Source organism: Triturus cristatus, chromosome 3_2 (assembly GCF_964204655.1).
Source record: "Triturus cristatus chromosome 3_2, aTriCri1.1, whole genome shotgun sequence".
Lineage (NCBI taxonomy): Eukaryota > Metazoa > Chordata > Amphibia > Caudata > Salamandridae > Triturus > Triturus cristatus.
The window spans coordinates 1,192,759,445-1,192,783,447 of NC_140584.1; the positions used below are offsets into that span (position 1 = coordinate 1,192,759,445).

The 24,003-nt window shown below is 49.2% G+C and overlaps 1 protein-coding gene across 1 annotated transcript in view; it reads right to left on the reverse strand.

Annotated features, from left to right (window-relative positions):
* The window catches only part of GMPPA (GDP-mannose pyrophosphorylase A), a 249,860-nt gene extending 227,141 nt beyond the window's left edge, over positions 1 to 22,719 (reverse strand). Inside the window, exon 1 of the mRNA XM_085650103.1 lies at positions 22,649 to 22,719. The gene's annotated coding sequence lies outside the window, so the exon portion shown is untranslated. The remainder of the gene's footprint in view (positions 1 to 22,648) is intronic.
* Between the last annotated feature and the right edge of the window lie 1,284 nt (positions 22,720 to 24,003).

Here is a 24,003-nt window from a genome sequence, read left to right on the forward strand (position 1 = left end):
GAGGTCGCGCAGGTACCAGGGATTAATCGGGACCACCCTCCCCTCCCCCCTCGGGACAATGTCGAAGTGCAACAGGAGCGGGGAGTGATCTGAAATACCCCGAGCCAAATGTCGTACCTCCCCAACCCTCCCCGTCTGTGCTGCTGGCATCAGAACGTAATCGAGCCTCGAAAGACTGCCATGAGCCCCGGAATGAAAGGTGTATTGTATCTGCGTAGGGTGTTTCAGCCGCCAACAATCCACCAGCCCCAGAGTATCCAAGAGGCCAGATAACCAAGCTTGGGCACGGGGGAGATCCCTGGGAGGGTGACGATCCTCAGTTCCGGAAATTACAGCGTTAAAACCCCCCCCAACCACTAGAATCCCCTCCGGCAGGCCCAGAAGAAGGTGCCCAAGTCAGCAAAAGTAGTTGTCTGCAACCCTGGCGGGACATAAACAGAAACCAAAACAATCACTTTACCCTCCAGTCTACCCACCAGAGCCGTATATCGTCCCCTATCATCATGGAGCACATCATCAACCTCCAACGGGAGCGAGGTTTTAACCATAATACCCACACCCCTCGAACCAGATGTGAAGCCCGAGTGGGCTACAAGGCGATAGCCCCGTCTGTTCATGGCACGAAAGGAGTTTCCAATGAGGTGTGTTTCCTGCAGAAATACTATATCAGGTGAAATTCGTTTTAAGAACTGCAGGACCACCCCCCGTTTTATCCTGTCCCCCAGTCCATTAACATTCCAGGACAAAAGGCTCAGTCCCCTACCCCCCATCATAGCCAAAACCGATCAATCTCCCCCAAGAGAGCACTTTGGATATCGCACGACAATACTTCTGCCTTGTGGTACAAATAAACAATACCCAACCCCAACCCAACATCCCAAACAAAACTCCCCCCTCCCTGCACCCCTGCATGATCCCAAACAGCCCCCCCAACTTGCAGTGTGCCTGTCGCCCCTGTGTACACTAAACTACAAAGACCCCCTAGAGGAGGAAAGAGAACCCCCTCGAGACACAGCACCACCTCCAATGGAGGGGAGACAAGACACAACAGTCAAGAGACCCTAAGCTTGGCCGAAAAGTGGCATCATCAGGAATGAGCCCCAGTGTCAATACCTCATACCCGGTCCGGTGGGCACTCTCCTCCCGCCGCCCCCATCCCATCCCGATCATGTCCCCCAGACAAAGTGTCCAACCAGTCCCCGGCCATCTCAGGACGGTCAAAGAAGTGAGTGCGACCATCAGCCTCCACACGCAGCCTGGCCGGGAAAAGCATGGCGTATTTTAAGTTCATGTCTCGAAGCCGCCGCTTGACGCCCATGAAACTCAATCTCTGCTTCTGGACCGCTTGCGTGAAATCAGGATAAAAGTTCACCTCCATGTTCTCCAGCTTAAGCGGCCCTTGCAGTCTGGAGGCTTGCAAAATCGCATCCCTGTCCCAAAAGTTGAAGATACGGGCAATAAGAGGCCGCGGAGGAGCTCCGACCTTCGGTCTGCCGCCAGGAATTCTATGGGCCCTCTCCACCGCAAAGAATTTACTCAGTCCTGGAGGCTGGAGATGGGTAGAAATCAGGTCCTCCACAAAGAGATCCGCCGCCGAATCCTCCCGTCCCTCGGGCACTCCGATAATGCAAATGTTATTCCTCCGAGCCCTGCTCTCGGAGTCCTCCAGGCGCCGATCCATGAGCGCACTTGCCTGCCGGAGCACCTCCGTCTGAAGGGCCGCTACCTCAATCGTGAGGCCCGACGCGGTGTGGGCCAAGGAGTCAACCCGGTCATTTGTCTTAGATAGATCTGCTCTAACAAGGTTGACATCGATGAGGACCGCATCAAGTTTGTGCGCCAAGGTGTCGAATTGTTGGCCCACTGAGGTCTTCATCTCAGCAATGGCGCCCATGACGTCCTGCAAGGTCAGATCCGTAGGCAAATCCGGGGCATCCGGGGGACACTCGGAAGACTTAGGCGATCCGCCGGGAGACCCCTTCTGGAGGGTGTAGCGATCCATAATGTTGACTTGAGGTGCGGTGCCACGCCGGGTCGATTTGGCCTTCAGCCGATCTCCATCCTGCTTCGTGGCCATCGTCGTGTATCTCGCACCCTCACTAGTCACGCAGTGGAGAGCCAGCAATCAAGCAGAGAGCCCCGGGGGGTCACCTCAGGAAGGCGGAGCGGGTCCCCGCAGGCAGGCAGGCAGGGTCCCCCAGCGAGGCCACCTCCACACAAAGAAGCGCCGTAGTCCCACTCGCGGTGACGGCAAGGGGACTCAAAAGCGAAAGTGAAAGTGTGGGGTATGCGACTCGCCAGGCTCGGCCTGCCGTTGTTATTCACTTCGCCACTGGGTCACCCCCCAACTCGAGTCCGGGGTCAGGAGAGAAATAGGCCGCAAACTTCAGTCGATGCTCACCCCGGCACCCGGGGTCCGATTCAAAAAAGGAAAACGGGTACCACCTCGGCTCAGGTTCACCGACACAGTCCCCTCAACCGATTCAGGATGAAGACAGGATAAACGTAGGAGGTTGCGGAGGTCCTCGGGAGCCTCGCACCTACGCGGCCATCTTGGTTGCGCGCTAGGCTCCTCCTCGGTAAGTCTATTTTTAATTATTAATTCTGGACGCTGGCTGCCCCCTGGAGCATTGACAGTTTAACCACTTCTTAGCGATTTGAAAATGGAGGCGTGTGCCGTTCCCTGGCCGCACGCAGTCCCCGCGTGGAGTCTTACCAGCTTTTCAGCATGTCTCTATGGAGCTCTTTGACGTCCTTCTTGTTCGCGGGGTTTTGCTGCCTTCAGACATTTTGTATGCACAGACGTGCCGTGAGCCATCCGGCACGACGTCTGTGTATGTGCCGCCATCTTGGGGCTGGCACATTCTACATCATTGTCCTCTTCCCATCGTAATTGCCAACCACGCTGCTCTGTTTGTGCTGCAAAACAGTTTACAATAAAGCTTATACAAAGGATTAGAAGATCGTCGCATGTCAAGAGTGACGGACAGGGCGGCGCAGGCTTATTTACGACAAGCAGCTGTGTAGCGGTCCTTTCGCTTTTCTGTTTTTCCGGACTGTGTGGCGGATGTTTACTCAAGTTCCACAATCCAGCGTGTTGTGTGTCCTGAATGGCTATCGTTGTATGAAGAGCCATGGAAAGATAATGCCGGTGACATTCATTTGTTACTTTTGTGTTTACAGTGACGAGTTCCTTACTTTTTCTGTTTAACAAGCTTCAGTACGTGCTCAGGTTGAGAGCTATGTATGGGGTGTGAGAAGTTGGCCTGATGTATGATGTCACTAGTTCTAGTGTACACCTTATATCAGTCCAAACAACCCTTATGGTGATTGGTTGTAAAGTCAACCTTATAGACCAGCTATCCTAGTGGTAGCATGGACAAGAGCAGTCTTAGGCTAAACTCTGAATGGCATGTGAAGCCAGCTGTGATACCATATATAATCCCTTGAATACCAAATGAAAGGACACCACAACAGATATATATATAAAATAAAGTGTATTTATTCTAGTCAAACCCTCAGCACTCTTTATGAGATTAGAGGTAAGTACAACACAGTCTTATTTAAGCATACATTAAGTCACACAGGTAAGTAATACAGTTAGGCCCTAGGGGCCACGCAAACCATATACTAAAGAAGTGGTATAAGGACCACTGTTACGGAAATAGGATAGGCCTAGGCCTAGGGAACCGCTGGGGCTACACTACACTAGCAACAGTTAGGAAGTGGGAGGCCCACGGGATTCAGGTGCAGAGTGGAAACACTCACGCGTAATACGTAAAAGTCGATAGAATTACTAGCAGTTAGAAATTAACAGTTTAAGGACACTTCTGAAGCAGCTAAAGAGTCGAGACTCGGAAACTAGACCCTAGGATAGTCACTACCCTTGTGAGCACCGAAGTACCCAAGTTACCTAGCCCACAGGCTGCGGGTGCATAGGTGTGAACTTGCGTCGGGTTTCGTCGTGGACTTCTATGGATGCCTGAAGGAAAGTTGCTGACAGGCAGTCAGTGAAGAGTGTCCGGTGGATCCCAAGGCTGGGATCAAGAAGAGAGGATACCTGCAAGAAGAAGGGACAGAGTCAAGGTCACTAGCCAGTGACCACGTGGAACCAGGAAGGAACCAGGCGATGTCGTGAAGGTTGCAGGTGAAGGGTGAAGCTTGTCGCTGCAGCCACGGGTACCAGGAGACGTCGAGGACTACCAGGACCAGGAGGCGAGCTGTCCCACGAAGGCTCTTGCTGTCGGCGGCGTCGAAGTCGAACTAGGACTCACCAAGCCTTGGCAAGCGGAACCGACGAAGAACGGAGGACTTGCTTCTGGTGCAGACCAGGAAGGTCTGGGGTGCTTCCCTTTTGCAAAGAAGCGGGAGCCGGTCTGGAGGAGCCAAACCAGCAGTGAAGATTTCAAGGTGTGTCGTCACAAAGGCCGCTAGCCAACGGGCAAGCAACCGGACAGACGCGGCAAGCAGGAAAATGCAGAAGGGCCCCACTCAGGACTCGTGGAGTGTGGGGGGCTGATCTTCGATGCAGATGGTGCTTGGGGTTGGGGCTTCTCAATCTCCGGTGCACAACTTCGAGGGTACCTCAGAAGCTGCGCTGGAAAATACTCGCCACTTTTCCTAGGTAGCCGGTCCCACGTCTCTCGTCGCCTCCACGGATCTCAGCTCGGCTGTGGATGTGGATCAGGGTCGGAGAAGTCTGGAAGTCAAGGCTCTGGTCGGGCTCTGCAGTCGGTCCCTCGTAGAACTTCAGCAAAGCAAAGGGTAAGTCTCTTGATGGTACCTGTTTGCACAGGGTAGCCACTCCTTGGCCACAAGGGAGATTCTTCAGTCTTCTTCTTTCGTCGAATGTCGAAGGTCCAGAGTTTCTGTTCAAGTTGCAGGTTCAGGATAATCTAATCTCCTGGGGCCCAGCTCCCACTCTTATACAAATCTGGGGGGGCTGGGTTACCTGCTAGGTCACGCCTTATGGGTGGGACCTGGGAGGGGGGTGGTTACACCCCCTTCCCTTTGTCCAGTTTCGCGCCAGGACTGGGGCTGGTGTGCCCCAGCACCGGTTTGAACTGGACTATGCAGGGGACACCTTGTGTGCCCCAGGCAGTGTCTCGTTTCATTCATCCCTCCCTGCCCCAATACACTAAGGCCTGTCTGGGGTGGTGTTTGCACCTCCCAAGGCAGGAAACCTATTGTCCAAGCCTCACTTGCCGGGATCACTCCTAGCAGCAGGAGGTCAGACTTGTGTCGTGGCAGCAGCATCCATTTTGTGATGCTGGGGCTCTGGTTAACTTTAACCGGGTAAGTAGGTTACAACATGTCTTCTCCCTCTAGAAGGGAGGGATAATATCCTCATCCCCAGAAATGGGATGGGGGTATTATTCTAAAGTGTTAGACACCTTACACGACATGTTTTGATAAAGCCAAACCATAGTTACCATAACCGTTTAAGATTATAAGGCACTTTAAGAGTATATGGTAGGCTATATCATAGAACAGCTATAAGGACATGGTTCCGAAAGCTGCAGACAGGCTCAGCTCATGCTAGAGCACCATCTCACATGTTACCAAGCACTCTGCCTCCAGGATTGTTAAGGCCTGCCATAGGAGTGGCTGATAGGTACACATGTGTCTATATGTAAGATAGGTATAGGCATACTACACCTAAGCAAGGAGTGATTACACGACCTTGCCCCAGCTGAGTGATCAGCCAGTTGTGTCATAATGGAAGGCTAGGCCAGGGGTGGCATAATACATGCTGCAGCCCCTGGTAGGCCTAGGGTACACCTATGCCCTGGGTACCTAAGGTACACTGTACAGGGGACAATAAGGTGATCCTGTCCAAATGGGTTATGCACCTAAAGTACATAGTATCAATTTAGAGAGAGAACAGCAGGGCTGTGGGTCTGATTAGCAGGCCCACAGCCACATCTAAGTCAAAAACCAGTAAAGCAAAAGCAAAAAGTGGGGGTGAACATAGAAAGCAGTCCCTACTCTCCTACACAACCCGCCGCCCCCCCAAACCTAGGGACATTAAACTAACCTTGACCAGTTGAGTCTTCATGTTCTAAGTGGAAATATCTGGAGAGTCCATCTGCATTGGCATGGTCAGTCCCAGGTCTATGTTCCACTGTGAAGTCCATCCCCTGTAGGGAAATGGACCACCAAAGAAGTTTGGGATTTTCACCCTTCATCTGATTTAGCCACAAGAGGGGCTTATGGTCTGTCTGAATCTTGAAGTGAGTGCCAAACAAGTATGGCCTCAGCTTCTTCAGGGCCCAAACCACAGCAAAGGCCTCCCTCTCAATAGCTGACCAACATTTCTCTCTAGGGGTCAGCCTTCTACTAATAAAAGCAATGGGCTGGTCTTGACCATCTACATTCAGTTGTGAAAGAACAGCTCCCACACCCAACTCAGAAGCATCTGTCTGGACTATGAACTCTTTGGAGTAGTCTGGACTTTTCAGAATAGGTGCACTGCACATGGCCTGCTTCAGGTCATCAAATGCTTTTTGACAGCTTACTGTCCACTGAACCTTCTTTGGCATTTTCTTGGAGGTCAAGTCATTAAGTGGTGTCACAATGGACCCATAGTTCTTAACAAACTTTCTGTAGTACCCAGTCAGGCCCAAGAAAGCTCTGACCTGAGTCTGAGTAGTTGGAGGAGTCCAGTCCTTTATGGTCTGGATCTCGCTCTCCAGTGGTTGAACCTGACCCCCACCAACTAGGTGGCCCAGGTATACAACCTTGCTCTGCCCTATCTGGCACTTAGTGGCCTTGATAGTGAGGCCTGCCTTTTGCAGGGCCTCTAAAACATTCCTCAGGTGGACCAGGTGATCCTCCCAGGTGGAGCTAAAGACAGCAATATCATCAAGATAAGCTGCACAGTAATCATCCATCCCAGTAAGGACTTGATTCACCAACCTTTGGAAAGTGGCAGGTGCATTCTTCAAACCAAAGGGCATTACCACAAATTGATAATGTCCTCCTGGGGTCGAGAAAGCAGTTTTGGCCTTTGCATTCTCAGCTAGTCTGATTTGCCAGTAGCCTGCTGTCAGGTCAAATGTGCTCAAAAACTTGGCAGCTGCCAGTCTGTCAATGAGCTCGTCTGCCCTAGGTATTGGGTGGGCATCTGTCCTAGTGACAGCATTGAGACCTCTGTAATCCACGCAAAACCTCATCTCTCTCTTACCATCTTGGGTGTGAGGTTTTGGCACAAGGACTACAGGACTAGCCCAAGGGCTCTCTGAAGGTTCAATGACTCCCAGCTCCAACATCTTTTGTACCTCAACTTTTATGCAGTCCCTGACATGGTCAGGTTGCCTGTAGATTTTACTCTTCACAGGCAGACTGTCACCAGTGTCCACCTCATGGGTGCACCAGTTTGTCTGACTTGGGGTCAGAGAGAATATATGTCTGTAGGATTGCAGAACTTGTCTGCAGTCCTGTTGCTGATGGACAGTGAGGCTGTCAGAAAAGACCACACCATCAACTGAGCCATCATCAGGGTTCTAAGTCAACAGGTCTGGGAGAGGGTCACTCTCTTCCTCCTGCCCCTCATCTGTAGCCATGAGTAAGCCCATGTCTGCCCTGTCAACATATGCCTTCAATCTGTTGACATGAAGCACCCTGTGGGGGCTTCTGGGAGTCCCAAGGTCCACCAAGTAGGTGACTTCTCCCTTTTTCTCAACAACAGTGTGGGGTCCAGACCATTTGTCTTGGAGTGCTGCTGGGGCCACTGGCTCCAACACCCACACTTTCTGCCCTGGCTGGTAAACAGTCAGCACAGCCTTTTGGTCATGCCAAGCTTTTTGGAGTTCTTGGCTTGCCTCAAGGTTTTTAGAAGCCTTCTTCATATACTCTGCCATCCTGGAGCGGAGACCAAGTACATAATCCACTATATCAAGTTTGGGTTGTCTGAGAGGTCTCTCCCATCCTTCCCTTACTAAACATAGGGGTCCTCTTACAGGATGCCCAAACAAAAGCTCAAACGGGCTGTATCCAACCCCCTTTTGTGGGACCTCTCTGTAAGCAAACAGAAGGCAGGGTAAAAGGATGTCCCATCTTCGCCTAAGCTTGTCTGGTAACCCTTTTATCATTCCCTTTAGGGTCTTGTTGAATCTCTCAACAAGCCCATTGCACTGTGGGTGATAGGGTGTGGTGAACTTGTAGTTCACACCACACTCCTTCCACATTGCAGTCAAGTATCCTGACATGAAGTTGGCACCTCTGTCAGAAATGACCTCCTTTGGAAAGCCCACTCTGGAGAACAGTCCAAGCAGGGCCCTTGCCACAACAGGAGGTGTTGTGGTCCTCAGGGTAATAGCTTCTGGATACCTGGTGGCATGGTCCACTATCACCAGTATGAATCTGTGCCCAGATGCTGTTTGTGGGTCCATTGGTCCTACAATATCTATACCCAGTCTTTCAAAGGGAACCCCCACCACAGGTAGTGGTATGAGGGGGGCCTTTGTGGTGCCACCTGATTTGCCACTGGCTTGGCAGGTGACACAGGAGCGACAAAACTCCTTGGTATCTTCTGACATATGGGGCCAGTGAAAGTGAGGGACAAGCCTGTCCCAAGTCTTGTTCTGGCCTAAGTGTCCTGCAAGGGGAATATCATGGGCCAAGGTAAGAAGGAAGCCTCTGAACTTCAGTGGTATGACCAACCTCCTGGATGCACCAGGCATGCGGTCTCTAGCCTCTGAATACAGTAGCCCTTCATCCCAATACACTCTATGGGTACCTTGAGCATTCCCTGCAGCCTCAGCAGCGGCCTGCTGTCTGAGGGGTTCAAGAGAGGGGCAGTCTAATTGAGCCTGCCTCAGATCTGCCCTTGAAGGTCCCCCTGTCCCAAGAAACTCAACCTGATCAGGTTCAAGTTCTTCTAGGACAGTTCCTTCAGGGCTCTCAGAATCATCCTCCTGTGATGGCTGATCCAGTGCCTGAGGCAGGGGGGAAGGCACAGCCTTTACCCTACTGCTCTTTCTCTTGGGTTGTGACTGGTCCATAGTTTCAGGATCCACCACTTGGTCAGTGGTGCACTTTTTGGCCTGTGACCTGGTCACAGCAAGGACATGTGCATCTATCCCCAGCATTTCTGCATGGGTCCTATACTCCACTTCAGACCAAACTGAAGTTTCAAGATCATTGCCCAGTAAACACTCTACAGGAAGGTCTGAACTAACAACAACTTTCTTGAGGCCAGTTACCCCTCCCCAGGAGAAGTTAACAATAGCCACACTATGGGAGGTAGTGGCATTGCTAGCGTTGGTCACTAGGTAATTCTCACCTAGTATGATCTGTCCAGGGTCCACAAAGGCAGGTGTCACCATTGTGACACTAGCCCCAGTGTCCCTGTAGGCCTGAGCCATTCTTTGGTTAATAAAAGGAGTTTGTCTGTGCTTGCCCAGGTTACTGGGGCCTACAGTAGAGGACAAAGCTAAGTCCCCATCACAGATCAGAACAGCCTGAGTAGGTATTCTGACTAGGCCAGAATCCTCCTCAGTTCCCAGGGTTAACCCTACTACACCCTTTTGCTGGGGACCACCACTTACAGCTGAACTAGGGGGTACAGTTGCCTTAGGGGCAATGGTGGCTGGGGGCTTATCCTTTTTGGTGCACTCACTAAACCAATGTGAGTTGGACTTACAATAGTTGCACCATGGTTTCTTTTGGCCATCTTTCTTTTTATCCTTTTTGGGACCACCCTCCCCCTGAGCCTTTTGGGGACCTGGTGAAGACTTCTGGTCTTTTTGTTTCTGATCATTACCCTTCTGGTCTGCCTTTTTCTGATCACCGCCCTGGTTCTGGTTTTTCTGCTTAACTCTAGTCCTGACCCATCTATGTGCCTTCTTTCCCAATTCTTGGGGAGAAGTCAGATCAGAATCAATCAGGTGTTGATGCAGTAGCTGGTTTTGACAGTTGTTAAGTATTTGTTCTCTCATGATCAAATTATACAATCCTGTATAGTCCTTAACCTTACTTCCCACTAGCCAGCCTTCCAGAGCCTTAGTGGCACAATCTACAAAGTCAGTCCAGTCCTGAGTCTGTGTCTTCTGGGTATCCCTGAACAACAACCTGTATTGTTCAGTGGTTAGGCCAAACCCATCAATTAGAGCACTCTTCAGGACAGTGTAATTGTCTGCATCCTCATCACTAACTGTGAGGAGCTTGTCTCTACCTTTCTCAGAGAAGGAGAGCCACAAGATAGCTGCCCACTGACTTTGGGGTACCTGCTGTACTATTTGTGGATGTCATCCCCACACTTGTAGGGAGGGACAATCTTGCTCAGGTTTCTATTATCATAGTGCCTGTCTCTATCCTTAGGGATATTGCTGCCACCAGTGGGTTCTAACCCACTTAAACTTTGCTCTCTAGCCAGAGCAAGCTTCTCCTTGGCAAGGGCAAGTTCTTCCCTCTCAATCCTCAGATTAGCTTCCCTCATTCTGGCTTCATGCTCCTTTCTCCTGGGGGAAGTCATTCCCCTGTGAGAAGAGGCACTAGAGATGCTAGAGACATGGGAGTGGATGGATTCCCTTGAAGGGGATCTGTCTCTCCTGCTTCTCTGGTTAAGGCCACTTGGGGGTCTGTATGGGGGGACCCCATGCAAACTCCCATGTAAGCTTAGGTTAGCCTGGCTAAGTCTTCCTACTTGGCCCTGGCTGTCTACCTCTTCATCTGAAGTCCCATCTGACTCATCTGTGGTGGGTAGACCCTCCTTTGTACCTAGGGTACTAGCCTGTGAGGCCCTAAGGGTATCATATTCCTCTAGGAGTTGCACTAGCTGAAGGAGGGTAGGGTTTGCACCCTGTTTTAACTTTCTGGAGGTACACAATTGTCTCATCTCCTGAAAAGTTAGGGTATCATATCTAGAGGGGGTCTTTTTGAGACCTGTCCCTCCTGAGAGAGCATCTACTTGATCTCCTCCCAGAGACATGATCTAGTGAGGGTGTGGTGTGTGCACCTACCTACACAAGTTGTTTCTACTAAACCTCTCTGGTAGTTGTAGTCAGGGTGTGTTACTCCCTTCAAACTACAACCACTAAGTCCAGTAGGACTTAAGTATTATAATCTATGTTATATGTACCTAAACAATATCCGTGTGATCTTTCAATTTAGTATCTCAAGATTACAATGGTATTACAACAGCAAGCTCAGATCCCAACCGCTGCTTACCAATGTGAGAAGTTGGCCTGATGTATGATGTCACTAGTTCTAGTGTACACCTTATATCAGTCCAAACAACCCTTATGGTGATTGGTTGTAAAGTCAACCTTATAGACCAGCTATCCTAGTGGTAGCATGGACAAGAGCAGTCTTAGGCTAAACTCTGAATGGCATGTGAAGCCAGCTGTGATACCATATATAATCCCTTGAATACCAAATGAAAGGACACCACAACAGATATATATATAAAATAAAGTGTATTTATTCTAGTCAAACCCTCAGCACTCTTTATGAGATTAGAGGTAAGTACAACACAGTCTTATTTAAGCATACATTAAGTCACACAGGTAAGTAATACAGTTAGGCCCTAGGGGCCACGCAAACCATATACTAAAGAAGTGGTATAAGGACCACTGTTACGGAAATAGGATAGGCCTAGGGAACCACTGGGGCTACACTACACTAGCAACAGTTAGGAAGTGGGAGGCCCACGGGATTCAGGTGCAGAGTGGAAACACTCACGCGTAATGTGTAAAAGTCGATAGAATTACTAGCAGTTAAAAATTAACAGTTTAAGGACACTTCTGAAGCAGCTAGAGAGTCGAGACTCGGAAACTAGACCCTAGGATAGTCACTACCCTTGTGAGCACCGAAGTACCCAAGTTACCTAGCCCACAGGCTGCGGGTGCATAGGTGTGAACTTGCGTCGGGTTTCGTCGTGGACTTCTATGGATGCCTGAAGGAAAGTTGCTGACAGGCAGTCAGTGAAGAGTGTCCGGTGGATCCCAAGGCTGGGATCAAGAAGAGAGGATACCTGCAAGAAGAAGGGACAGAGTCAAGGTCACTAGCCAGTGACCACGTGGAACCAGGCGATGTCGTGAAGGTTGCAGGTGAAGGGTGAAGCTTGTCGCTGCAGCCACGGGTACCAGGAGACGTCGAGGACTACCAGGACCAGGAGGCGAGCTGTCCCGCGAAGGCTCTTGCTGTCGGCGGCGTCGAAGTCGAACTAGGACTCACCAAGCCTTGGCAAGCGGAACCCACGAAGAACGGAGGGCTTCTGGTGCAGACCAGGAAGGTCTGGGGTGCTTCTCTTTTGCAAAGAAGCGGGAGCTGGTCTGGAGGAGCCAAACCAGCGGTGAAGATTTCAAGGTGTGTCGTCACAAAGGCCGCTAGCCAACGGGCAAGCAACCGGACAGATGCGGCAAGCAGGAAAATGCAGAAGGGCCCCACGCAGGACTCGTGGAGTGTGGGGGGCTGATCTTCGGTGCAGATGGTGCTTGGGGTTGGGGCTTCTCAATCCCCGGTGCACAACTTCGAGGGTACCTCAGAAGCTGCGCTGGAAAATACTCACCACTTTTCCCAGGTAGCCGGTCCCACGTCTCTCGTCGCCTCCACGGATCTCAGCTCGGCTGTGGATGTGGATCAGGGTCGGAGAAGACTGGAAGTCAAGGCTCTGGTCGGGCTCTGCAGTCGGTCCCTCGTAGAACTTCAGCAAAGCAAAGGGTAAGTCTCTTGATGGTGCCTGTTTGCACAGGGTAGCCACTCCTTGGCCACAAGGGAGATTCTTCAGTCTTCTTCTTTCGTCGAATGTCGAAGGTCCAGAGTTTCTGTTCAAGTTGCAGGTTCAGGATAATCTAATCTCCTGGGGCCCAGCTACCACTCTTATCCAAATCTGGGGGGCTGGGTTACCTGCTAGGTCACGCCTTATGGGTGGGACCTGGGAGGGGGGTGGTTACACCCCCTTCCCTTTGTCCAGTTTCGCGCCAGGACTGGGGCTGGTGTGCCTCAGCACCGGTTTGAACTGGACTATGCATGGGACACCTTTGTGCCCCAGGCAGTGTCTCGTTTCATTCATCCCTCCCTGCCCCAATACACTAAGGCCTGTCTGGGGTGGTGCTCGCACCTCCCAAGGCAGGAAACCTATTGTCCAAGCCTCCCTTGCCGGGATCACTCCCAGCAGCAGGAGGTCAGACTTGTGTCGTGGCAGCAGCATCCATTTTGTGATGCTGGGGCTCTGGTTAACTTTAACCGGGTAAATAGGTCACAACATGTCTTCTCCCTCTAGAAGGGAGGGATAATATCCTCATCCCCAGAAATGGGATGGGGGTATTATTCCAAAGTGTTAGACACCTTACACGACATGTTTTGATAAAGCCAAACCATAGTTACCATAACCGTTTAAGATTATAATGCACTTTAAGAGTATATGGTAGGCTATATCATAGAACAGCTATAAGGACATGGTTCCGAAAGCTGCAGACAGGCTCAGCTCATGCTAGAGCACCATCTCTCATGTTACCAAGCCCTCTGCAACCAGGATTGTTAAGGTCTGCCATAGGAGTGGCTGATAGGTACACATGTGTCTATATGTAAGACAGGTATAGGAATACTACACCTAAGCAAGGAGTGATTACACGACCTTGCCCCAGCTGAGTGATCAGCCAGTTGTGTCATAATGGAAGGCTAGGCCAGGGGTGGCATAATACATGCTGCAGCCCCTGGTAGGCCTAGGGTACACCTATGCCCTGGGTACCTAAGGTACACTGTACAGGGGCCAATAAGGTGATCCTATCCAAATGGGTTATGCACCTAAAGTACATAGTATCAATTTAGAGAGAGAACAGCAGGGCTGTGGGTCTGATTAGCAGGCCCACAGCCACATCTAAGTCGAAAACCAGTAAAGCAAAAGCAAAAAGTGGGGGTGAACATAGAAACCAGACCCTACTCTCCTACATGGGGTTTCATGGTTCTATGTTTGCTAATCCATTGTGCACAGAGTAGAATTTTACATTTTTTTTATTTTTGAGGTGTGAGATCGCTCACCGGCGTAGGACACAGTTTAGTAGTGTTCTACTGTTATTGGAATTGTGCTTGTATTCACCTTGCAATGTTTTTATATTACGTGATGCCACAGTTTTACGCTCTTTAATTGGTTGGGATGTCCTAGTCTCCTGGTGGGTGGTCATCACAGGTTATTCCCACTTGAGGGTGGTTCTGGTCTTGGTGGGTGGTTTCCCACTTCTTTGTCTGTTGGTAAGTCATCTTGCGCTGCACGTCCTGTCTGTTTGTAAGTGTGTAAGTCGCCCTGCGCTTCACGTGTTGTCCTGTGTAAGTCGCCATGTGCTTCAGATGTTGTTGTGTGTAAGTCGCCCTGCGCCTCACATGTTGTTCTGTGCAAGTCGCCCTGCGCTTCAGATGTTGTTGGGTGTAAGTCGCCCTGCGCCTCCCATGTTGTCCTGTGTAAGTCGCCCTGCGCTTCAGATGTTGTGTTTAAGTCGCCCTGCGCATCACGTGTTGTCCTGTGTAAGTCGCCCCGCGCTTCAGATGTGGTCGTGTGTATGTCGCCCTGCGCCTCACTGTGTGTACCCTCTATGTGGTCCATATTGTGGTACACGTGTATCTGTAGTGTTGGTTCACCCTTGTTGTCTGTTTCTGGCCTCGGGTGTTTGTCGTGGGGTGTGTGCACCTTTCACTACTTTATTTTCTAATGTTCATGGGGAAGGATGGGGTCATTGCTAGTTTGTAATTTGATTTGCTTTACAATTTTTATTACTTCCCAAAAGTACACGGTGTTAGTCTGCTTTTCTTCGTTTTAACATAGTTTTTGATTTGATAATCTATTTCACGCTTTGATGTGACTTATTCTTCATGAGAGAAGATGGGGGATTTTGATGCATGTTTTTATATGTCGTATTTTGCCCATCTTTCCTTTATTTGCATTGTTCTCTCTTTTGTGATGTTTTACTTTTTGTTGCATCCTTGAGTTACGAACATTACTGCTTCTCTTGTGTATAGTTCTCTAGTATTGTGATCTTTGTTTTCATTTTAAAAGGAAAGGGATAATGTTATATCCGGAGTATTACATTTAATTGTAATCAGCCTAGGTCTTCCTAGCTGCTCAGCCAGAGTGAGAGATGGTAATGGAATGTTGGTGTGACTGTGATGCGTGGAATGCCTGGGTGCCTGTGTGGATGAGTGCTGACAGTTGGAGATGGGCTGAGCAGCTAGGCAGGCTGCTCCTGGTGGGGCTGGTGTAGGAGCTGGTACATGGCTGAACTAAGACTGATACTGTTTGGAACTGGAACCAATAAAGAAGACTTAGAAACTTACAACATGGCTACCAGTGTCTTCATGTACAGAGCACAACACACTCACTAACGCATTGCAATATCTCCTACCTGGAGACCAGTGGCGGATGGTGACATTTGAAAGTGGTAGGGCGTAAAACAATTGTCGTACTACACTGCTGCGAGCGATCGTAGCAAGCGAGCCTGAACCCCCTACAGGGGGTTTTGGGAAGTTCTACCCTCGAGAAAATTTAGAAAAAAGAGTGGGCAAATGGTGCATTTTCAAGCAAATTTGAGAAAGCAGGAAGGTGTCAACCACTCTGAGGTCTGATGACCCCGTCCAATCCCTGGCCCGGCCCCTCCACACCCGCACCCTGTGGGTCATAGTAAGGACACCCCTGTGATCTCTATTGCATTACACAAATCAAACGTGGGGACATTAAGAGACAGGTAATAACCTCTCTAATCTTGTCCCTGCAGGGTACACACCCGCACATCTGCTCAGGGCAGGCTTTCACCATAAACGGAGGCTTCACTGCCTATGTTAGCATTGAAATCCATGGCCAAAATCACGTTCAGCCCACACCTCTGTGATTGCAACTCCTCTGTAGAGCGGTCCCAAAAAATCCAAAAGCAGGGCAAATTTGGGGTTGGGAAATGAAATACATGTGAAATTGTTATTAGAAAAATGTATAACACACAGATTAAAACCAACAGCCCATACAAAGTGGAATGCCTGTGTTAAATCTGAATAGGTGTTTAGTGCAGCAGTGCTACATCCCAGAGATGTTTTGACAGCGGCGGTGCGTCCATTAGGGCGCTTGGGCGTTGCCCCACTTTTAATGCCACAGCCCACATTCATCATCAGAGTGGCATCGGGCGATTCGGGCGCAGGCTGCAGCAAACAAAACTTACGAGGCAGTCAGGACGCTATGAAGGGGGTGGGGCAGCAGCCAGGTTCATTTGACTGACAAGTAAGTTTGACAATGACAACATGCATTGTAAGCAAGCAGAGGGTGGTCTAGCGCAGATGAGTGCGCATGTTCGGTTTGGGGCTCGTAATTTTTCAGCCCAGCACGAACATGCGCACTGGCCTGTATAATAGGAGAGCGAGGGTTGCTTCATACCGCAGCCCCCGGTCTCCTGATAGGCGGGGAGTATCCCCTGCTCAAGCCAATCCTGGCGCTGCTGGAGCAGCATCTGGATTGGCTGAGAGGCCCGCGTTTGCAGGTCTGCGGCGTGTGGGTGGCACTGGCACTGTAAGTTGACCAATCACTGTGGCTCATACAGACAGTGATTGGCCCGATTTCGACAGATTTCTCTAACTACAGTGATGATGACGACGGACGGACCGTGACGTCGCAGCAGACCGCCGGCGCCACACACACGCACCTCGTGTTCAGTGCTGACTGCTGATCACGTCAAACTGGCTGGCGTGGCTGCGATTTGCGAAGATCGCCAGCGTATCGTTTGTGAACTCAACTGTGATAGATACTAAAGTAGGTCTGTACTCTCTCTCGTCTAGTCTCTTCTTCTTAAGTTAATCTTGGTTGTTGAAAATAACTTATAGCCAGGCCTCTGAGTCGGGCCTATTTCACCGACAGTGTGTGGTATGACAAGAGAAGCCCATTAACTACCGATGGCGCCGTGTCACACACTGTGCCTTAAAAACCCATGCATGCATGTGATGTGTGGCTCAGGACAGATCAGGACAACAAGGCAGCCAAGACCCACAGGCAATGGCCGCACCATGAACGGCTGCCCTAGTGCAGAGCCCAGGCCTGGTTATAAAGTGAATTCAATTAACCCTATGTCTCTCTTGAAAGCTTGACTTCCACACAGTGCTGCTGGGGAACTCCAAGAAATATCGGTAAAACGAAGTCAGGCGCATAAAAATAGGTGCTCGACTCTGCGCGGAGACAGCGCAGGTCTTCGTGATGTGGCCCCAGATGACTCGCCTGTAGTGAGTCACATAGTCGGCTGCATGAAGTATTTCGGGGCATATCATCAAGGGCTGGTGACATAATTATCGCCGCTTTTGCGGCCGTTTTTGCCCAAAAAGTGGCGATAATTATATCGCATTATTTGCAAGGACACACTAGCGCGTGTTTCCTTGTTTCAGCTCCCGTTTTGTTCACGCCTCGCTTTGCATCTCTAATGAGATGCAAAGGAGGCGTGCCTAACAAAACACCATGGGAAAATATCGCTACCCCAGCTTCGTGATATCATCAACGAGGGGTAGCGATATTTTAAATCCTGTTAACAAGGCCTTAATGCAGGAAATTAACGTCTGTTAAATTCCTGACTAAGGCATAGCTAACATGGGAGGTGGATTATGGTGATACGACCACAGGGTCGTATCACCAGGGCTATCTTTGTTTTGGGTGCAAAATTTCTGGTTTTCCAGCGATGTTGGCCCATTTTTGCACTAACGCTGGAATATTTATCACCTAGGTTATACAGGTTGTAAATAACGCACTAACCAGGCGACAAATAACAGCGATAGACGGCGATAAATATGAAAGCGCTAAGCGCGCTTTGCGATATTTATCGCCGTCTGTTGCTAATATGCCCCTTTGTGGTAATAGTAAGAGGAGAACCCGATTAAGTTGACAAGTAAAGTCCGTTATCTCTCCAGCGATTCATTTAATTAGTCAGTGACTGAGTACTGCCTTTTCCAAGAAGTCGTGCAATTTTCACATGACAAGGGTCATGGCTTAATATTCAGAGGGTTTCTATCTGCAATCCTTGCCAGGTTAGTTTTTCGAGCGCAGCACAAAAAAGCAATGCTGGTACCTCACTGTGAGGATTTACTGTCCTCGTGCCACCTCACCATTCGAGTGAATGGCTACTGGTGAGTGGCGAGGTAATACCATACTGTCCTCCGTTCTGAGCTTCAAAAACGTGGAATGTGACATATCTTCCCTGCACATATTCTGCCAGAAAGTTGTGTGAGAACTTGGGGGCATATCATCAACGGCCAGCGATCATTATCGCTGGCCGTGTTTAGCGTGCACGATTCTAACGCCGCCTATCGCCGGATTCTATCGCCCGGCTAGCGCACTATTAGCAACGCGCATCGCCGAGGCGATAGAAATCCTGGCAATAGCGGTGTAATTCGGCATTATCTCAGTATTTCCAGCGATAAAGCACAGCGTTAGGGCAAATATAGTAAATAGGGAGATGTGGACTTATCATTACAATCCACCTCCCATGACACTGTGTGGCTAAGTAATAAAAATAGTAGGCGTAAGATACCGGCGATACACCCGGTTAGCGCTGCTTTTTAAGTCGCTAGGCGGGATAGCGATTCCCTTGTTGATAGGGAGAAGCCGGTAAGCGATTATATTCTCTGGATTCCTGTCGGGAACCCCTACCTCACATCTCATTAGCGATGCGAGGCCAGGCGCTAAGGAGATGGGCGCTAAGGCATGGATCCACGCGTTAGCGTTTCCATGCTGATAGGGCGATAAAGCGGCCATAATTTTATCGCCAGACCTTGCTGATATGCCCCAAAGTTCTTTTTTTTTTTTTAAACAGTCTGTAACCCCCGATTCGATGCAAGTTTCCGTTTCCACCAAAATCGGCATTACCAGCCCCCGCGGCCTCGTGTTTTTATTCTCAGAGAAGTGTGTTTGGGCTTCCGCCTCACATTTCAGCCGTGAACCGATCTTGCAGACCAATTCTGCTGTCATAACAAGAGATTGCTTTGAAATTAACCTTTGACCTGTTCTAAAAACAGGTGTCTTTGCTGCAGTTTTGCTCTGTGAACATTAAAGTGTTTCACTGCAACCGGAAAGGTGTCCAGATTACATATATGTTTTCGATGGCCAGGCATGTTGGAAAGCTGCTTGTCAAACTGTTTTAAAGGCACGGAGGTGAGATACAGCAACATTTTAGATTGTAATTGTAATTTTATTTATATATGCAGCCTACATAAAGAAAATGTTGAGTGTGCATGGCTGCTTTGGTCGACCCTGGGGCCGAACAAACAGTCAGTACCCACAACAGTAGGCAAGCCACCCGCCCTGCCCTCGAGCAGGACCGCCCACCTGTCCCCAACCAGGCACTTCTGCTTTCTCGCAGTGCAAGAAGCAGAAACATAAAATGGTTGTTTTACCATTTTAAGTTTCTGCTTCTCGCACTGTGAGAAAGAAGTGAGGAGATGCCCCCACGCCCCAATGGAGGAGCCGCCACTGGATATAAATACAATACACACAAAACTTTGATTATAGAACACGTAATTATCACAAATACACTGTGGTCTCCAGGGGGAGACCAAACCATATAATAAAATAGTGTATTGTGAACCACGACCTAAGTCGAGACTAGACCTGGAAGACGTGGAAGAGACAAAGACCCAAAGAACTACCATAGGTAAGTACTTAGGAATCCCAAGTAGGCCGTGTGCAGAGTTGGAACACAACTGCATGCTCAATACAAGCCAATAGGTAAGTCGCGGTGGTAGTTTTTAAGAAGAAGGACCCTTCCCAGAGGACCTTGAAGAAACCCCATGGAAGACAAACAGTTGGAGAGTCGCCACACACGTGGATACCCCAGGAACCAGGATACCTACACCAGGCAAGCTGGGTGCATAGGTGCAAAGTGACGTCGGAAACCACTGTAGACCACAATGGAGGACTTCAGTGAAGATGCCGCTGGCGAAAAAAGGTGAAAGAGTCCAGTGGAACCTAAAGGTGGATTTACGATGAGAGGTACCTGCAAGCAGAGGGGACAGAGTCTATGCCACTCAATAGTAATCAGGAGGCATGGAAGACAAATGCCCACTAATATCAGAGATGCAGGAGAGTTGACGGTGCCCATAAATTTGCAGCTGTACAGACCAGGCAATGCTGTGGAAGACCAGGAGCCATTCATGAGCCGTCCACATCAGATGTCAAGAGCCAGGGGTCAGTGTCCGGCAGGGGCACCAACAAGCCTTGGCAATGGCAACACACGTAGTAGTTGAAAAAGGTACAATGTCGAGACCAGCAAGGTCCAACGGACTCACCAAGAGCAGGTAAGTCAGAGCAGGCCCTGAGGAAGTAGGGGAGCCAAATGGAGCCATAGAAGACCCTCTTGAGGACCCACGGGCCAAAGGCACAGGAGGCACAAGAGGACCAAGAGCCGCTCACCAAAGGATGAAGGCCCACGGTGCAGAGGATGTGGTGCAGGCGAAGGCCTTGGTTGCAGGAGATGCTTGAGGCTAGAGCTTCTTAGAGCTTTAAGATCTCTGGTGAAGATAGTCAACAAGCTTTGGCAGCAGCAAGTCGATGTGGTGCACGGGGGTACTGCTCCAGCGGTTCCAACGGGGGATACTGGCGTCAAACTTGCTGTGAAGACAGTGCAGTCCCCGAGAGAGTTGCAGAACCACCACCTGTGTTGCTGAATCTTTCGGCAGGGCCGGATTTAGCACTGGTGGCGCCCAGTGCGACAATGTTTTTTGGTGCCCCCCCCAGTGAACACTTCCACCACGGATTCCCTCCCCACCACCCTTTAACAGTCTTCATAACCACTCTCTCTCAGATCCATTTAATTAATTTTATAGCATCACTCATATAAGTGAAGGGTGTCAGAGCACTTTACATAACACACACATTAGACAGAAACTATCAATCATAGGTGTATAAATCAGTGTATAGGAAATGTTACATAAGACAGAGGACAACGAGGGGTGGACTCACATATTATCCATACAGGTAGGCATTATAGTTGAAGAGTACTTGGTCTGGAGAAGCACAAACTCTGTATTTAAAATGTAACACAATGAACTGGTGCTCTCATTATTAACAAGAACTGATTTGTACCCAAATGAATCCTTTTTGCAACATTAGAATAATGAAAGTCTGGGGAAAAAATCCAAACGCTCTAATCTATACTTTGAAGTCCCCACGAACTTCTTGGCAACTAACAAAAAGGAAGTCACTGACAAAAGCAGTAACCAGCTGACCTGTTTACATTACATTCACTTTGTGATCTGCATGGTACATGTTCTTAGCAGCAGGCATATGAACCCTCTGCACTACCTTACCATGAATCAAAACATCCAGGATTCAGAACTTCTACTAGACAAAACTCTGATCTCGCCTGGAAGAGCATTAATCACCGGAGTTTTCTTGACATAAAAATTGTTGCCTGAAAATTGCTGGAGCCCAGGAACGGCACAAGGTAGGAAACAAGGAAACCCTAGAAGTCGGATCGGACCAAGGGTAGACACATATTTTAAGGAACAATGGTCCCATTCACACAAAGTAGATATAATACCACAATTGATACAGTGAAAATGTGGGTTTATATATGTAGTCAATGCAAGAAATATTCATAGATGCAGTAAAAATGTTTAACACAACCAAATAATAATCAATCGGTGAGTGAGCTAACTGTGACAGGGTAAAAGGGGAAATCAGCCGATTTCCTAAACCCAGGCAGGTGACTTAAAAGGTGACTTTTTAGTCCACATAAATAAGCAGTAACAAAAAGTCAAATAGACATCTCATACTCAAACAGTTAGATAATAAATATTATAGAGTTTAGAGAAGGTAGTCGGCAACGTTTCGATCCCATTGGAAATAGTGGGATCTCTTCAGGACAAGTTGATAACAGAAATGCCTGGGAAGTTAGCCTGGGTAGATATAAGGAAGAGGGTAAGAGGGGATGGGGGAGAGAGAGATGCGAAAAGGAAAGGGTGTGGGGGCGGATTAAGGCGGGGGGTTAATGCAAAAGAAGGGAAAAGGGAAGGAAGTTGGATAAAATAAGTTAAGAATTAAAAAACAAAATATAGGTACAATAAAGGTGAACTTAATGCAGAAAAGTAAGACGGTGTGGGGTGGGTGTCAGAGGTATGTAGAGAGATGGTAAAAGTAAGAGGAATTTGGAAAGGGGGAAAAAAGAAGGAATATTATTATGTGGAGGAATAATATCAGGGAAGGGAGAAGGCAGAATAATACACTAAGGAATATCCCAATTGGAAAAAAGAGTAACCATGAGGTGAAGGAGGGAGAGGGCAGTGTATAAAAATATAAGTGTGATTGAGAGAGAGCAAGGAAGTAAAACGGAGGAAGAGTCAGTGGGGACAGGAAAGCCAGGGATGCGACTTACAGTTAGTCAAGCGGGAGTGCCGCGTAGTCATGATCGACAAGTGCGTGATGACACGCTAAACAATTGGGTCAGGAAGGAACCGTGCAGGATGAAACGGTGCGGGTACGGCGTGGGTAGGGCGGCCGTGGAGGTGGGCAGCACACGGAAGGAGCAGCAAAATATCCGGCGGGTCCCTATTGGGACTGGAATCCAATTGGGAAATGCGCGTTGAGTACGCGGTGTCCCTGCAAAAAGGGAACAGGGTCAGGGATGAGGATAAAACCGGCGGGAGAGCGGGTGTAGCTGGGGAGGTGGCACGGTGGCTCGGATGGAAGGCTTACCGTTGTAATAATGTAGAGTGGAAAACCACGGCGCTGAGAGCTCGAGTAACCCGGAGTCAATTGTCAGCATGCAGAGGCTCGTAGAATGCGAGCGGATGGGGAGAGCAGGGAGGGGGCGGCAGGTTAAGTAGGAACGCCCAGCGGTGGAAAGAGAAGAGGGACGAAAATAGGAGGGGAGATGGAGCGGCCAGGATGGAGGGGTGAGAAGGAGCCAGAGAATGGATGGGCAGTAGAAACAAAGGGAATAATGGGGAGGAAGGGATAAAAGCAAGGAGCGGAAATGAGAATGCCGGGAAACAGTGTAGTCTGGAGACAATTCAGAATGATGTACAACGTCAAGGAACCGGTAGCGGATGGGAAATAACCGGAGCAAATAAAAGGGGGTATGTGTGAAGGGAGGGATAGAGGTGAAGTGACAAGTGAGGCAATTAGTAAGAGGAGTAGACATAAGGAGTGATGCAAGAAGTCAGCATGGGTGGATAGGAAGGACATTAAGGACCATGGAACAGAACAGTGTCACGGAGGTGGGAGAGCGGGATGAAGGGAGAGAAAAGTTACTAAATTAAGGAGAATACCCAGAAGGGGGATAAGGGGAGAAAATAGGGGAGCAGGAAGGAGTGATTAAAAAGGGCAATGGAGGTGAAAAGGCACAGGATTATGCAGCCAAGGTACTTAGAAGGCAGTCCAAGGGTATATGAACCGGTTACAGTAAATTAGACCAGTCCTCCAAACGGTTCAGTCCTGTGTACGAATTATCCATTTGAATTCTTCCTTATTAAGAATAGCAGCAATGTTCGTATTTCTGGAAGGTTGAAGGATCACACTAATAACTTGCCACCTCATGTCGTCTTCAGTGGGATTCATTTGAGTAAAATGTTCAACAAGTGGCGCATTGGCAGTTTTGCAACGGATCCGGCTTCTGTGTTGGCAGATCCGGATTCTGATCTTCTTTTTTGTTTGTCCCACATAAATCAAGTTACAAGGACAAGTGATATAACATTGGTGGTGTTACAGTTAGAGAAATGGCTAAGAGTGATGTCAATGTTAGCATGCACAATTTTATTTGTGTCCGATGTAAGACTGCACACACTGCAACCAGCGCATTTGAAATGCCCTACTACAGGCGGTAGATTCCAAAAGGTTCTAAAGGTGGGGTCCCTTTTGACATCAGGGAGAGTTGCCCCGACCAGGTGGTCTTTGATACTTTTGCTTTTCTTGAAGGCAAAGAGAGGACGTTCTATCTTAAAGTTGCCAGCATTAAGTGTAGGCCAGTGTTTAAGGATACATTTTTTCACTGTGTTGGAGATGGGCGTAAATGTGGTGACACATACAAGTTTATCGTCATTTTTCTTTTC